This window comes from Haemaphysalis longicornis, unplaced genomic scaffold (assembly GCF_048455015.1).
Source record: "Haemaphysalis longicornis isolate Haplotype H1 unplaced genomic scaffold, Haemaphysalis longicornis Haplotype H1 scaffold_12, whole genome shotgun sequence".
Classification (NCBI taxonomy): Eukaryota; Metazoa; Arthropoda; class Arachnida; order Ixodida; family Ixodidae; genus Haemaphysalis; species Haemaphysalis longicornis.
In genome coordinates this window covers 61,833,355-61,847,389 of record NW_027526225.1, presented here as the reverse complement: position 1 = coordinate 61,847,389, position 14,035 = coordinate 61,833,355, and the positions used below count along the sequence as shown (strand labels likewise).

At 45.7% G+C, this 14,035-nt stretch overlaps 1 non-coding gene across 1 annotated transcript; it reads right to left on the bottom strand.

Moving 5' to 3' along the window:
- Positions 1-13,480: 13,480 nt before the first annotated feature.
- Positions 13,481-13,552, bottom strand: Trnar-ucu (transfer RNA arginine (anticodon UCU)). The gene has a single exon. It is a non-coding gene; the product is annotated as a tRNA-Arg (tRNA).
- Between the last annotated feature and the right edge of the window lie 483 nt (positions 13,553-14,035).

Genomic DNA, 14,035 nt, shown 5'->3' with positions numbered 1-14,035 from the left:
ACAATCGTGCTTTTACCTTGTTCGAAGTTTTTCTTCTCTTGTATATATATATATATATATATATATATATATATATATATATATATATATATATATATATATATATATATATATACATATATATCATCATCACCAGCCTATCTACGCCCACTGCAGGGCAAAGGCCTCTCCCATTATTCTCCCATTATATATATATATATATATATATATATATATATATATATATATATATATATATAAGTATCTATGTATATGCAATGCGTTTTTTACGTTTCCATTTTCACGCAGTCACCTTGCTACAATTTACGTTGTGCATAAATTTGTACAGATCACTGTTAATATTGAGATCGGTGCTGTGTAACTTTGAATGTCTGTTTGACAAAAGAAAGCTTGATTTGGTTTTTGAATTTTTAATGAGTAATCTTGAATTGTTTGTGCGTAGGGATTAGGTTTCTTTATTGTTGCTTTTTTTAGTTGACTACGCAGAGTGTAATGGAATGTCATTTTTCTTTTTTTCGTTACGCACAGCGTAATTGAATGTAATTTAAGTTTTTTACTACGCCGATCCTAGTAGCATGTCATGGTTTTTCTTCTTTCTTATTTTTTTACTACGCATACCGTAGTACAATATCAAACTGTGCCGTCTTTTGCGGTTTGCGGTGGCTGCTGGCTGTAAAGGTGTGGGAACAGCGTTAAGCGGTTATTGCTTTTAGCCCCACCTCCTCCATCAATTGTATTGATGAAAATAAAGCCTTTCTTTATATATATATATGAATATATATCAATATATATATATATTTATATATATATATATATATATATATATATATATATATATATATATATATATATATATATATATATATATATATATATTTATATATTCTTTTCTCTTTAAAGCACCACTTGCCAATAAATACTTCTAAACAGGGCGCATTGTAGCGCACCTTTTCTCCCAAAAAAGAGGGAGAGCAGTGCATTCCCTCTCATGTGTATGTATTGCGTTTTTTCTTGTTTTGCTGAATGATGACGTATGATTTCTATTAAAGAAGGCGCACTGTAGCGCAACTTCCTCCTCTCTCTACACGCACCTATAAAAGCGTTCTGCAGTGTACTGTAAATGTTACTCCGATGAAGACTGGATCACCAGTCGAAACGTTGGTAAACATGTTTGTTTTTGTTTTTGAGACTTGCGTCGGACTCTACTTTTTGATATTTTTTCTGGACCATTGGAAACTTCTTTTGTTCCACCGTATATGTATATAAATATATATATATAAATATATATATATATATAAATATATATATATATATATATATATATATATATATATATATATATATATATATATATATATATATATATATAAATATATATATATATATATATATATATATATATATATATAGGGTTTGGAAATCAGGGGCGCTTTAGGAAATACAGAACGAAATGCCGGCAGTCTACAACGCTAAAGAAGGCATAGGGGAATGGTTAGACTATTTTTTACCGTTAGTGACGTTACATTATTTTTAAGATTAATTACGTGAGAAAGAAAGACAGATAAAAATATTGTAACGTCACTAACGGTAAAAAATAGTCTAACCATTCCCCTATGCCTTTTTTGGCATTGTAGACTGCCGGCATTTCTTTCTGTGTATATATAAAAAAATATATATATATATATATATATATAGGGTTTGGACATAAGGGGCTCGTTAGGAAATACAGAAAGAAATGCCGGCAGTCTACAACGCCAAAGAAGGCATAGGGGAATGGTTAGACTATTTTTTACCATTAGTGACGTTACATTATCTTTTTTTGTTATTATTACATGAGAAAGAAAGAAAGAAAGAAAAACACGCGCCCAGAGTGGGGACCGAACCCACGCCTTTCGATTAGATCTCGAATGCCTTACCAATTCGGCTATCTGGGCGACTGTGTTCTCCTTCACTTTCTGAGGTATTTATATTTACTACATCTCTACCTGACGCTTGAGGGTGGTAGCCAGCGCCACTCAGACTACACGGGGAGAAGGGGACCTTCTTTTCAACCCCCGGGGCGTGACGCGAACGTCTACAGCCTGTCATAAGCGGCAAACTGGCAGGAAGCCCTCTTATGCTACTTTGGCATCAAGGCTGCCAGAACCGAGGCCCTCGCTAAGATTTCGCGCGATTATAGGGTTTGGAAATAAGGGGCTCGTTAGGAAATACAGAAAGAAATGCCGGCAGTCTACAGCACCAAAGAAGGCATATGGGAATGGTTAGACTATTTTTACCATTAGTGACATTACATTATCTTTTTTTATTATTATTACGTGAGAAAGAAAGAAAGAAAGAAAAACACGCGCCCAGAGTGGGGACCGAACCCACGCCTTTCGATTAGATCTCGAATGCCTTACCAATTCGGCTATCTGGGCGACTGTGTTCTCCTTCACTTTCTGACGTATTTATATTTACTACATCTGTATCTGACGCTTGAGGTTGGTAGCCAGCGCCACTCAGACTACACGGGGAGAAAGGGACCGTCTTTTCAACCCCCGGGGCGTGACGCGAACGTCTACAGCCTGTCATAAGTGGCAAACTGGCGGGAAGCCCTCTTATGCTACTTTGGCATCAAGGCTGCCAGAACCGAGGCCCTCGCTAAGCTTTCGCGCGATTATAGGGTTTGGAAATAAGGGGCTCGTTAGGAAATACAGAAAGAAATGCCGGCAGTCTACAGCGCCAAAGAAGGCATAGGGGAATGGTTAGACTATTTTTTACCATTAGTGACGTTACATTATCTTTTTTTTATTATTATTACGTGAGAAAGAAAGAAAGAAAGAAAAACACGCGCCCAGAGTGGGGACCGAACCCACGCCTTTCGATTAGATCTCGAATGCCTTACCAATTCGGCTATCTGGGCGACTGTGTTCTCCTTCACTTTCTGACGTATTTATATTTACTACATCTGTATCTGACGCTTGAGGTTGGTAGCCAGCGCCACTCAGACTACACGGGGAGAAGGGGACCTTCTTTTCAACCCCCGGGGCGTGACGCGAACGTCTACAGCCTGTCATAAGCAGCAAACTGGCGGGAAGCCCACTTATGCTACTTTGGCATCAAGGCTGCCAGAACCGAGGCCCTCGCTAAGCTTTCGCGCGATTATAGGGTTTGGAAATAAGGGGCTCGTTAGGAAATACAGAAAGAAATGCCGGCAGTCTACAACGCCAAAGAAGGCATAGGGGAATGGTTAGACTATTTTTTACCATTAGTGACGTTACATTATCTTTTTTTATTATTATTACGTGAGAAAGAAAGAAAGAAAGAAAAACACGCGCCCAGAGTGGGGACCGAACCCACGCCTTTCGATTAGATCTCGAATGCCTTACCAATTCGGCTATCTGGGCGACTGTGTTCTCCTTCACTTTCTGAGGTTTTTTTATTCACTACATCTGTATCTGACGCTTGAGGGTGGTAGCCAGCGCCACTCAGACTACACGGGGAGAAGGGGACCTTCTTTTCAACCCCCGGGGCGTGACGCGAACGTCTACAGCCTGTCATAAGCGGCAAACTGGCGGGAAGCCCTCTTATGCTACTTTGGCATCAAGGCTGCCAGAACCGAGGCCCTCGCTAAGCTTTCGCGCGATTATAGGGTTTGGAAAGAAGGGGCTCGTAATGAAATACAGAAAGAAATGCCAGCAGTCTACAACGCCAAAGAAGGCATAGGGAAATGGTTAGACTATTCTTTACCATTAGTGACGTTACATTATCTTTTTTTTATTATTATTACGTGAGAAAGAAAGAAATAAAGAAAAACACGCGCCCAGAGTGGGGACCGAACCCACGCCAGATAGCCGAATTGGTAAGGCATTGGAGATCTAATCGAAAGGCGTGGGTTCGGTCCCCACTCTGGGCGCGTGTTTTTCTTTCTTTCTTTCTTTCTCACGTAATAATAATAAAAAAAGATAATGTAACGTCACTAATGGTAAAAAATAGTCTAACCATTCCCCTATGCCTTCTTTGGCGTTGTAGACTGCCGGCATTTCTTTCTGTATTTCCTAACGAGCCTCTTATTTCCAAACATTATAATCGCGCGAAAGCTTAGCGAGGGCCTCGGTTCTGGCAGCCTTGATGCCAAAGTAGCATAAGAGGGCTTCCCGCCAGTTTGCCGCTTATGACAGGCTGTAGACGTTCGCGTCACGCCCCGGGGGTTGAAAAGAAGGTCCCCTTCTCCCCGTGTAGTCTGAGTGGCGCAGGCTACCACCCTCAAGCGTCAGATACAGATGTAGTAAATATAAATACCTCAGAAAGTGAAGGAGAACACAGTCGCCCAGATAGCCGAATTGGTAAGGCATTCGAGATCTAATCGAAAGGCGTGGGTTCGGTCCCCACTCTAGGCGCGTGTTTTTCTTTCTTTCTTTCTTTCTCACGTAATAATAATAAAAAAAAGATAATGTAACGTCACTAATGGTAAAAAATAGTCTAACCATTCCCCTATGCCTTCTTTGGCGTTGTAGACTGCCGGCATTTCTTTCTGTATGTATATATATATATATATATATATATATATATATATATATAAATATATATATATATATATATATATATATATATATATATATATATATATATATATATATATATATATATATATATATATATATATATATATATATATATATATATATATATATATATATATATATATATATATATATATATATATATATATATATATATATATATATATATATATATATATATATATATATATATATATATATATATATATATATATATATATATATATATATATATATATATATATATATATATATATATATATTTATATATATATATATATATACATACATACATACATACATACATACATATATATATATATATATAGGCCCTGAGGAAAGCAAGTTCTCTGTGCTGAAACGTAGGCCACAATCGTGCTTTTACCTTGTTCGAAGTTTTTCTTCTCTTGTGTTCTCTACCATCTTCAAAGTTCTACTACTCCCTATATATATATATATATATATATATATATATATATATATATATATATATATATAAGAGAAGAAAAACTTCGAACAAGGTAAAAGCACGATTGTGGCCTACGTTTCAGCAAAGAGAACTTGCTTTCCTCAGGGCCTGAGGAAAGCAAGTTCTCTTTCCTGAAACGTAGTCCCCAATCGGGCTTTTACCTCGTTCGAAGTTTTTCTTCTCTTGTGTTCCCTACCATCTTCAAAGTTCTACTGCTCCCTATATATATATATATATATATAGATATATTTGTGTGTGTGTGTGTGTGTGTGTGTGACCGAAATAAGAGTTGCCAGTCAAGAAAACCTCGGAAAGCAAAGGGGAGGATGTGGTAGGTCATTGAAACTGATAAAAATTTAGTAAGAAAGAAAGAAAGTGGAGAAAAAATGCCCTCCAGGTGGGATCCGTACCCACTTCCTCCAGAATACCGGTCTGGTGCGATAACCACACGCAACTGGCAGGGCCATTTTCCCCTCCACTTTCTGGGGTATTTATGTTTCGGTATTTTTGTTTCGCCTGCCTTGGGTGGTAGCCAGCGCTACTCGGACTCGAACCCATGACCGCTAGGGATCCGAACTCACGACCGCTGGGAAAAAAGACGTTCTACGTCTCCCGCGGTGGTCGAGGGGCGGCGTTATTTAGCCGGCCTCAGAGCACTTGTAAATATAAACCCCCGTGGCAAAGTCGAGACAGGAGCCGCTGCATGATAGCATTATTGGTCAGTGCACCGCACGCGTAGTGCGGTGATGTGAGTTCGACTTCCGCTCATAGAAAAAACGGCGGATTTTTTCGCTACTTATATTTTCGCCTATTTATCACTGTATCAAAGAAACATTCGGAAAAAGCCTTATAGCACTTGTATGTCAACCTTGAAACCTTGATATATATATATATATATATATATATATATATATATATATATATATATATATATATATATATATATATTGTAGCAAGTATGTAGCGCAAGTGTACGAGCAATTGTGAACAGCATAAGTCATAACGGGCAATTCTCCGTATGTGGCTATGCTCCGGATGACGACGAAGAAGAGGACGCTCTCGTTGAAGCTCAGCCTCGCGATAAGCTGGTTGTCTCGGCTCGCCCCTGCTGCGCTGACGCCTCGTTCACAAATAAACTGGCCCATCATTCTACAGGAACGTCGATTATCTCCTTTACAATTTTTGGTGGAGGTTGCGGTCCTGCTCGGGTCCCCATTTGTCTACCCTGGAGCTGCGCAGTCGGACACTTCCGTCGACGATGTCTCACGGTAACCACCACGAGTCCACACCTCCTGTGGCACCGATCATCTGCCCTGGCACGGTCCGTTAACGGGATCCCCCCTTCTTCAATGGCACTGATGACCAGGACGCTGAGGACTGGCTCGCCACCTTTGAACGTGTTAGCACCCATAACAACTGGGGCGATAAGTATAAGCAAAACAACGTCAGTCTCTCTTTTACCAGTGTTGCAGAGACATGGTTTAAGAACCACGGGTCTGATCTTCGCACATGGTCAGACTTCAAGAGCGAATTTACCTAAGTGTTCGGGCGCCCGTCACTTCGAAAACTGCGCGCTGAACAGCGTTTGCGCGAACGCGCTCAGCGCACGAATGAAAGCTTCACCTCTTATATCGAGGACATCCTTGACTTATGTAACAGGGCAAACAACGCTATGACCGAAGAGAAAAAAATCAAGCATATCCTTAAAGGCATAGAAGACGATGCCTTCCAGATGCTGATCGCGAAAAACCCTCGCACCGTTGCTGAAATCATCAATGCTTGCCAAGACTTCGATGAACTCCGCAGAGAGAGGGCTCTCACTCGTAAACCCACGGAGCAAGACCACTCGCTTTGCAGCTTAGCCTCTGACGATAAGGGTGTCCTCTTCGCCCAGATTCAGCAGTTTGTTCGCGAAGTGGCTTGTCAGCTTTCTCTCGTTGGCGACGTAGTGAAGATGCCTCAGCCCAATTTAGCCCCAACCCTCAATAGCGTAATACAACAACAAGTCGCTGACGCACTTCCATGCACCCGGCAGCCCAATCTCGCGGTAGCCCCAGTGGCTGACGCCGACATCACGCCGCAAACGCCGATGACCGCTCCTTTGACTTTCGCCGACGCAGTACAACATATGCCTGTAACCTATGCCGAGACCGTTGCACGGCCCTTCACTGGAGCCGTACCGGGACCCTACCTTGCGACTGCTGCAAGCACTGGGGGTCATGCCACTGCCGGAGTTCAACGCATTCGCCCATGCCTGTAGTGCCACATCCGGCGTCCCCATTCGCAAACCCTTGGCGCACGTCCGATAATCGCCCTATCTGTTATTCGTGTGGGATTGCGGGACATGTGGCAAGCTACTGTCGCCGTGGCGTGACGGGTACGCGCAACTCATCGTGGTCCTTTCCTTATGCGCCCTCACCACCCATGACGCACGCCCCAGCCCCGTTTTCGACGACACCCATCTCGTCCGAGGACCCTGACGTTGCCAGCCGTCGCTCGCAGTCTCCACGACACCGCTTACTCTCTCCGATGCGCCGTCGCCCTACGACTAGTCAGACGGAAAACTACACGCCGCAGTTCCGGAGGCAAAAACTGCGTCACCGTCGAAATGCCAAAGTCCTCCTTCTTCGCCGCCTAATTTAATCAATTTGTATGTTGATGGTGTTTTTACCCTGGCGCTCATTGATACTGGAGCTGCGGTTTCTGTTATTGACGATAAATTTTGCCGATCGTTGCGAAAGGTGACGACGCCTATACATGGTGTTAGCCTGCGCACCGCTAATGCGCAACCTGTGGAACCGCTGGCCGCATGTACTGCTCGGGTTACAATTCAAGGGGTCGTTTACATCATCGAGCTCATCGTCCTGCCGTCCTGCTCTCACAATCTCATTATCGGATTGGACTTCTTGTCACGATATCACGCCATCAGTGACTGCGCGCGCGCTGAAGTAGAGCTGTTTCCGGTTCTTGAAGACGATTGTGAGAAAGCCGCGGCAAAGTTGCTTGTTGCTGATGACACGGACATCCCACCGGATTCAACTGTGCTTGTGCCATTGTCGTGCAGCAGTGTTTTGGACGCCACAGCCATATTCGCTCCTTCTGGTCTCTTGTCGCTTCGCAAATTCTTTCCACTGCTGTTCGCTGTCCTCGACATCAAATCCGGTTCCTGTTCTGTGCCTTTATGCAACTCAAATCCGTATCCCATCAAAGTCTTTCGCAGTGAATGCGTTGGCCTTATAGAGAAAGTTGAGCCTTCCGTTCTTATCGACGTAGCTGAAGACGTTTCTCCCGTTCATATCACCGCGCTTAGCTCCGGTTGCTTGCGTGATATCCAACCTGATGCGACTATGTTGCTCAACGCCATTGACGACGCCCTTACTTCGACCCAACGTGACAAACTATTGACCGTTCTACGACGCTTCAGTACATCATTCGACTGTCATGGCACTCCTTTGGGCCGCACGTCAACTGTTTCGCATCAGATCGACACTGGCACACACGCACCATTGCGACAGCGGCCGTATCGTGTGTCCTCCGCCGAGCGTCGTGTTATTGAGGAACACGTGGAGGAGATGCTAAAACGCGACGTAATTCGACCATCGATGAGTCCTTGGGCTTCTCCTGTGGTACTTGTCAAGAAAAAAGATGGGTCCATTCGTTTCTGCGTGGATTATAGACGTTTCAACAAAATAACTCGCAAGAACGTTTACCCGCTGCCCCGAATTGATGACGCCCTGGACAGCTTGCAAGGGGCCGAGTACTTCTCATCATTGGATTTGAGGTCCGGCTACTGGCAAGTCCCCATGGCCGACGCCGATCGCTCTAAAACGGCATTCGTAACACCAGATGGGCTCTAAGAGATCAATGTCGTGCCATTTGGACTCTGTAATGCGCCCGCGACATTCGAACGAATGATGGACAACGTATTGCGCGGTCTGAAATGAAAAACATGCCTTTGCTACTTAGATGACATCGTCGTGTTTTCACCAGTATTTACGACCCATCTAACACGCCTGGAACAAGTACTGAAATGCCTGACTTCCACCGGTTTGCAGCTGAACCTTAAGAAGTGCCGCTTCGCTTCTCGGAAACTCACCATTTTGGGCCATTGAGTTTCGAAAGATGGCGTCCTCCCGGATCCAGCGAAACTACGTGCCGTGGCGGAGTTCCCAAAGCCGACTACGATTAAGGACCTGCGAAGCTTTATCGGCCTCTGTTCCTATTTCCGGCGCTTTGTACGAAACTTTGCCTCCATCACTGCGCCCCTCACGCAACTTCTCGGTGGAAGTGGGGAAATTTCTGACTGGTCCTATGACTGTGAAAACGCTTTTCTGAGCCTACGCCGTTTCCTTACGTCGCCACCTATACTCCGACATTTCGATCCGCGCGCACCAACCGAACTCCACACCGATGCCAGCGGTGTGGGATTGGGTGCAGTCCTTGCCCAACGACAGGACGGCTATGAGGAATACGTAGTCAGTTATGCGAGTCGTACATTGACGAAGGCGGAAGCGAACTACTCTGTGACAGAGAAGGAATGTTTGGCTATCGTTTGGGCCATCAGCAAGTTTCACCCCCACCTGTACGGGCGCCCTTTCGCCGTCGTGATGGATCATCATGCTCTTTGTTGGTCGTCTTCACTAAAGGATCCCTCCGGTCGCCTCGCCTGCTGGGCCCTCCGCCTTCAAGAGTATGATATCCGTGTTGTGTACAGGTCAGGACGCAAACATAACGACGCTGACGCCCTTTCTCGCTCGCCGCTTCCATCGGATGTCGCGAGCTTGTCGACGGCAGATAACACCCTGGCGCCTCTCGCCATAGCGGACATGGCTGGTGAGCAGCGTAACGACCCGTGGATCACCTCCATTATCGAATATCTCTCATGCCCGCCGGCAAACGCTGCCCCAAGATCACTGCGCCGACAAGCTGCCCAATGCACCATTCGTGACGAGCTCCTGTACCACCGCAACAACCACGACGACGGTCGAAGATGGCTGCTAGTGATTCCTCGCCACCTACGCAAAGAAATTTGCTCTTCATTTCACGATGACGCGCAGTGTGCTCACGCTAAAGTCCTGAAAACGTACGAGCGCCTTAGACTTCGCTACTACTGGCGTGGGATGTATACCTTTGTGAAAAAGTTTGTTAAATCCTGCCCAGACTGACAACGGCGCAAGAGTCCTCCGCAGCACACCAGCGCTCCACTTCAGCCGTTGCCCTGTCCAGCGAGACCCTTCGACCAAGTGGGCATTGATCTCTACGGCCCACTTCCCAGCACAGCTGCCGGTAACCGCTGGATCATCGTCGCCGTTGATCATCTAACGCGTTACGCCGAAACGGCTGCGCTACCGGCGGCCACGGCTGGAGAAGTAGCGTCATTTCTCCTTCAGCGGTTCATTCTCCGCCACGGCGCCCATCGCGAGCTACTCAGTGATCGAGGTCGCGTGTTTTTATCCGACGTCGTGGAGACCCTTCTAGATGAATGCAACGTTGTTCACCGCAAAACCACATCATACCACCCACAGACCAATGGACTGACAGAGCGGTTTAACCGCACACTGGGGGATATGATCGCAATGTACATTTCCTCGGACCATTCCAATTGGGACCTCGTCCTTCCTTTCGTGACGTATGCTTACCACACCGCTAAGCAGACAACCACAGGATTTTCGCCGTTCTTTTTGCTCTACGGTCGTGAGCCTTCATGCATGCTGGACACTATACTTCCGTACCGACCTAACGCCTCCGAATTCATGCCAGTTTCAGACGTTGCTCGACGCGCCGAGGAATGTCGCCAGCTTGCTCGTCGCTTTACATCGGAAGACCAACAGCGCCATAAGGCACGTCACGACGTTTCGGTCTCAGCTCCAACTTTCCCGAACGGATCCCTCGTCTTGCTCTACATACCGTGCCCGACGCCAGGACTGTCACCGAAATTTGTGTTGAAATAGCACGGCCCCTACCGGGTTGTGGAGCGAACATCGCCGGTGAATTATGTTGTTGAGCCTGTAACGCCCACTTCAGATCGCCGCCGTCGGGGGCGTGAGACAGTTCATGTCGCGCGGTTCAAGCCCTACTATGACCCGCTCATGTCGTGTACCCCTTAGGTCGCCAGGATGGCTTCCCCTTTTCGCAAGTATGTAGCGCAAATGTACGAGCAATTGTGAACAGCATAGGTCATAACGGGCAATTCTCCGTATGTGGCTATGCTCCGGATGACGACGAAGAAGAGGACGCTCTCGTTGAAGCTCCGCCTCGCGATAAGCTGGTTTGTCTCGGCTCGCCCCTGCTGCGCTGACGCCTCGTCCACGAATAAACGGGCCCATCCTTCTACAGGAACGTCGAGTATCTCCTTTACAATATATATATATATATATATATATATATATATATATATATATACAGAAAGAAATGCAGGCAGTCTACAACGCCAAAGAAGGCATAGGGGAAGGTTAGACTATTTTTCAACCGTTAGTGACGTTACATTATTATTAACTTTTTATTAATTACGTGAGAAAGAAAGAAAGAAAAACACGCGCCCAGAGTGGGGACCGAACCCACGCCTTTCGATTAGATCTCGAATGCCTTACCAATTCGGCTATCTGGGCGACTGTGTTCTGCTTCACTTTCTGGGGTATTTATATTTACACTGTATCTGACGCTTGAGGGTGGTAGCCACCGCCACTCAGACTACACGGGGAGAAGGGGACCTTCGTTTTCAACCCCCGGGGCGTGACGCGAACGTCTACAGCCTGTAATGAGCGGTCAACTGGCGGGAAACCCTCTTATCTACCTTGGCATCAAGGCTGCCAGAACCGAGGCCCTCGCTAAGCTTTCGCGCGATAATAGGGTTTGGAAATGAGGGGCTCGTTAGGAAATACAGAAAGAAATGCCAGCAGTCTACAACGCCAAAGAAGACATAGGGGAAGGTTAGACTTTTTTTACCGTTAGTGCCGTTACATTATTATTAATTTTTATAATTACGTGAGAAAGAAAGAACGAAAAACACGCGCCCAGAGATGGGACCGAACCCACGCCTTTCGATTAGATCTCGATTGCCTTACCAATTCGGCTATCTGGGCGACTGTGTTCTGCTTCACTTTCTCCGGTATTTAATTTACTACAACTGTATCTGACGCTTCAGGGTGGTAGCCACCGCCACTCAGACTACACGGGGAGAAGGGGACCTTCTTTTTTAACCCCCGGGGCGTGACGCGAACGTCTACAGCCTGTCATGAGCGGTCAACTGGCGGGAAACCCTCTTATGCTACCTTGGCATCAAGGCTGCCAGAACCGAGGCCCTCGCTAAGCTTTCGCGCGACAATAGGGTTTGGAAATGAGGGGCTCGTTAGGAAATACAGAAAGAAATGCCAGCAGTCTACATCGCCAAAGAAGGCATAGGGGAAGGTTAGACTATTTTTTTACCGTTAGTGACGTTACATTATTATTAATTTTTATTAATTACGTGAGAAAGAAAGAAAAACACGCGCCCAGGAGTGGGGACCGAACCCACGCCTTTCGATTAGATCTCGAATGCCTTACCAATTCGGCTATCTGGGCGACTGTGTTCTGCTTCACTTTCTCCGGTATTTAATTTACTACAACTGTATCTGACGCTTCAGGGTGGTAGCCACCGCCACTCAGACTACACGGGGAGAAGGGGACCTTCTTTTTTAACCCCCGGGGCGTGACGCGAACGTCTACAGCCTGTCATGAGCGGTCAACTGGCGGGAAACCCTCTTATGCTACCTTGGCATCAAGGCTGCCAGAACCGAGGCCCTCGCTAAGCTTTCGCGCGATAATAGGGTTTGGAAATGAGGGGCTCGTTAGGAAATACAGAAAGAAATGCCAGCAGTCTACAACGCCAAAAAGGCATAGGGGAACGTTAGACTATTTTTTCACCGTTAGTGACGTTACATTATTATTAATTTTTATTAATTACGTGAGAAAGAAAGAAAGAAAAACACGCGCCCAGAGATGGGACCGAACCCACGCCTTTCGATTAGATCTCGAATGCCTTACCAATTCGGCTATCTGGGCGACTGTGTTCTGCTTCACTTTCTCCGGTATTTAATTTACTACAACTGTATCTGACGCTTCAGGGTGGTAGCCAGCGCCACTCAGACTACACGGGGAGAAGGGGACCTTCTTTTTCAACCCCCGGGGCGTGACGCGAACGTCTACAGCCTGTAATGAGCGGTCAACTGGCGGGAAACCCTCTTATGCTACCTTGGCATCAAGGCTGCCAGAACCGAGGCCCTCGCTAAGCTTTCGTGCGACAATAGGGTTTGGAAATGAGGGGCTCGTTAGAAAATAAAGAAAGAAATGCCAGCAGTCTACAACCGCAAAGAAGGCATAGGGGAAGGTTAGACTATTTTTTTACCGTTAGTGACGTTACATTATTATTAATTTTTATTAATTACGTGAGAATGAAAGAAAGAAAAACACGCGCCCAGAGTGGGGACCGAACCCACGCCTTTCGATTAGATCTCGAATGCCTTACCAACTCGGCTATCTGGGCGACTGTGTTCTGCTTCACTTTCTGGGGTATTTATATTTACTACAACTGTATCTGACGCTTCAGGGTGGTAGCCAGCGCCACTCAGACTACACGGGGAGAAGGGGACCTTTTTTTTCAACCCCCGGGGCGTGACGCGAACGTCTACAGCCTGTCATGAGCGGTCAACTGGCGGGAAACCCTCTTATGCTACCTTGGCATCAAGGCTGCCAGAACCGAGGCCGTCGCTGAGCTTTCGCGCGACAATCGGGTTTGGAAATGAGGGGCTCGTTAGAAAATACAGAAAGAAATGCCAGCAGTCTACAACGCCAAAGAAGGCATAAGGGAAGGTTAGACTATTTTTTTACCGTTAGTGACGTTACATTATTATTAATTTTTATTAATTACGTGAGAAAGAAAGAAAGAAAAACACGCGCCCAGAGTGGGGACCGAACCCACGCCTTTCGATTAGATCTCGAATGCCTTACCAATTCGGCTATCTGGGCG